The 2,986-nt window shown below is 36.3% G+C and overlaps 1 protein-coding gene across 10 annotated transcripts in view; it reads right to left on the bottom strand.

Moving 5' to 3' along the window:
* LOC107669455 (gephyrin-like) overlaps nt 1-2,986 on the bottom strand; it is an 89,324-nt gene that overhangs the window by 17,549 nt on the left and 68,789 nt on the right. The gene's annotated exons all lie outside the window — the stretch shown is intronic.

The following is a 2,986-nucleotide window of genomic DNA, read 5'->3' as shown; positions in this document are numbered from 1 at the left end:
CACACACACACACACACACTCTCTCTCTCACTCACTCACACACACACACACACACACACACACACACACACAAGGAATAGTTCACCCAAAAATAACATTTGCTGACAATGTCCTCCCCTCAGGTTTAGAGAAATGTAGCATTGCATTATTTGCTCAGCAATGGATCCTCTGCAGTGAATGGGTGCCGTCAGAATGAGAGTCCAAACAGCTGATAAAAACATCACAATAATCCACAAGTAATCCACACTACTCCAGTCCATCAGTTAACATCTTGTGAAGCAAAAAGCTGCATGTTTGTAAGAAACAAATCCATCATTAAGGCATTTTAAACTTTAAACCATTATTTCTGGCCAAAATACGATGCCATAATCCATAATAACACTTCCTCCAGTGATATAGTCCATCTCCTGTTGTCTCTCACATCAAAATCCACTGAGATATTTGTTTAGAACTGTTCTGGACTACTCTGGCTTGTAAACAGAGCTTGATCTGTGCAGATTTCTCTCCTAATTCAGACGAGGTGTCACAGTAGGAAGCGTTATTATTCTCATTCTGACGGCACCCATTCACATGCAGAGGATCTATTGGTGAGCAAGTGATGGAATGCTACTTTTCTCCAAATCTGTTCGCATGAGGAAACAAACTCATCTACAAATTGAATAACCTGAGGGTGAGTATACAGTCAGCAAATCTTCATTTTTGGGTGAACTATTCCTTTAAAGTAACGCTTTATAGAGAACTATATAGCCAGTCAGACAAAATAGTTTACATAAAATAATCAAGCACACGCACACCATCCGAGGTGCAGGTCAGAAGATGCCAAATCTGTGTAGAGAGGATATATAACCGCACACTCACTTACAAATATACTACTTTATCTGATTAACCAACGTTTCTGCTTAAAGCCTTTGTTTGTAGGATTTCTTACATGCTGAGGAGAAGTATAAATTGATTGTTGGCTACATTGAGATTGATTGTTTGCACCTGTGAATAATTGCCTATTTATACTTTTCCTCAGCATGTAAGAAATCCTACAAACAAAGGCTTTAAGCAGAAACGTTGGTTAATCAGATAAAGTAGTATATTAGTAAGCGAGTGTGTTGTTAAATATCCTCTCTACACAAAATAGTTTGAAGTCAACATGAAATGTCATGCACCATCCATTTTAATAATTGCAATTGCAGGAACATGTGTTAAGAAAGTATTAAGTAGTAAATAGAGTCCATTTTGATTTCATGTTGACTTTAAAGTAATAAGATAAGAACAGAGAAACTGAAGCATCAAAACAAAATCAGAGATCAACTGACATTTTAAGCAGAGAGAAGCACACACACACACACACACACACACACACACACACACACCTGCCATACGGTGCGATTATGACAGCTCTATATCATATTAAAATGAAACTAGTAATTAAATCACACTAAATAAGACTTTCATTACAACAACTGTAAAAGCACTGGGATATTATTTCATCAAACAATTCCCTCATTAAATACCCTAGATGTGGGCTAATTAATACAAGTAATGACCTAATTTGCAATGGATTTACAAGAAATCGCCAAGATGATGATTTTTTCACATGATAACTAATAAATCATCTTTCAGCTCATGTTGTTTTTGAATGATCAGCAATTGTGATTTTGAGCAAAAGAAATAAATAAATAAAATAAAGTAAAAGAATATTAGGTGTTCAAAAAATCTTTAACTTTACAGTCTTATTCTTGATAATTTCATGACTTTAGAAGTTTATGGAATTAATTATGCTTGACATCCCTATTTGGTGGATGGATGTGGAGTGAATACAGATGTTCACAAAAAAACTAAACAAAACATGACACATCCGTAATTTACATTAATCACTCTTAAAATACTGGCATTGATGGTTTCATGTAGAACCTTTAACAGCCATGAAATCATTTCATTTCACAAAACATTCTTTATATTGGAAAAAGATTTTTAAAATGTTCTTCACAATACACAAAAAAAGGTTCTTTTAAGAAATGTGTAATAAAATGTTCTTTGGGGAACAAATAATGGTTCTTCTGTGGCATCACTGTGAAAACACCATTTATTTTTATGAGTATATGTAATAAAACTGGAGTGTGTGTGGGTTAGTTGTGTTAGTGATAGCTCTAGACATACTGCTGGTGTCATTCATAAGACAAAACCACATGATGGAGCTTGTACTGTAAATGAAGACAGAGACAGCATCAAAATCTTGAAAAAAAAGTGTGAAGCTGAGCTCAACACACTCCTGAAGTGCAGAGGCATCATAACTACATATACTCACATGCATGTACTTTAATTCACACAGAACTTTGTAACAGGGATGTGTTTTCTACTGGCACTGAGGTGTGTTATTGATGTATGAAGAGGATCTTTCTGCTGTAATATTATCATGTGTTGAAGACTAATGGCGCTTTTCCACTGCACGGTACGTCTCGGTACGGTTCACTTTTGGGGGGTTTTCCACTGGGTACAGTACCTGATACCTAGTACTCTTTTTAGTACCACCTCGGTTGAGGTTCCAAGTGAACCGTACCGTTACAAAAACGTGACGTGTAAACTCTGCTGATCACGGATTGGCCGGAGAGAATCGTCACTACCTGCGTCACTAAACTTACGACACAAACACAACAGAACCGCTAGTAGTGATGGGAAGTTCGGATCATTTTACCGACTCGGACCTTTGAGTCTCGTTCAGCAAAATGAACGAATCTTTTTTCGAGTCATTTCGTTCATTTTAGCAAAATATAATTGTTATAAATAAAATATAAATGTTACGTGTTACTTCCCGAACACGTCTACTATTTACGCAAACGTTGATCACACTACAAACAATACAAAACTGCTATAAGAAAAAGAAAAGATGAATTCATTTTTTTCTGGGTCTTCAGTCTATGATTAGCTCACCTCACCTCTTATCTGGCAAGTCTTCGGGTTTGAGTCGTTCGTTCATCACGTGACAGCCCCATAA

Source organism: Sinocyclocheilus anshuiensis, unplaced genomic scaffold (assembly GCF_001515605.1).
Source record: "Sinocyclocheilus anshuiensis isolate Anshui unplaced genomic scaffold, SAMN03320099.WGS_v1.1 scaffold96, whole genome shotgun sequence".
Lineage (NCBI taxonomy): Eukaryota > Metazoa > Chordata > Actinopteri > Cypriniformes > Cyprinidae > Sinocyclocheilus > Sinocyclocheilus anshuiensis.
The sequence above is the reverse complement of the archived record's forward strand: the minus strand, read 5'-3'. Positions and strand labels throughout refer to the sequence as shown.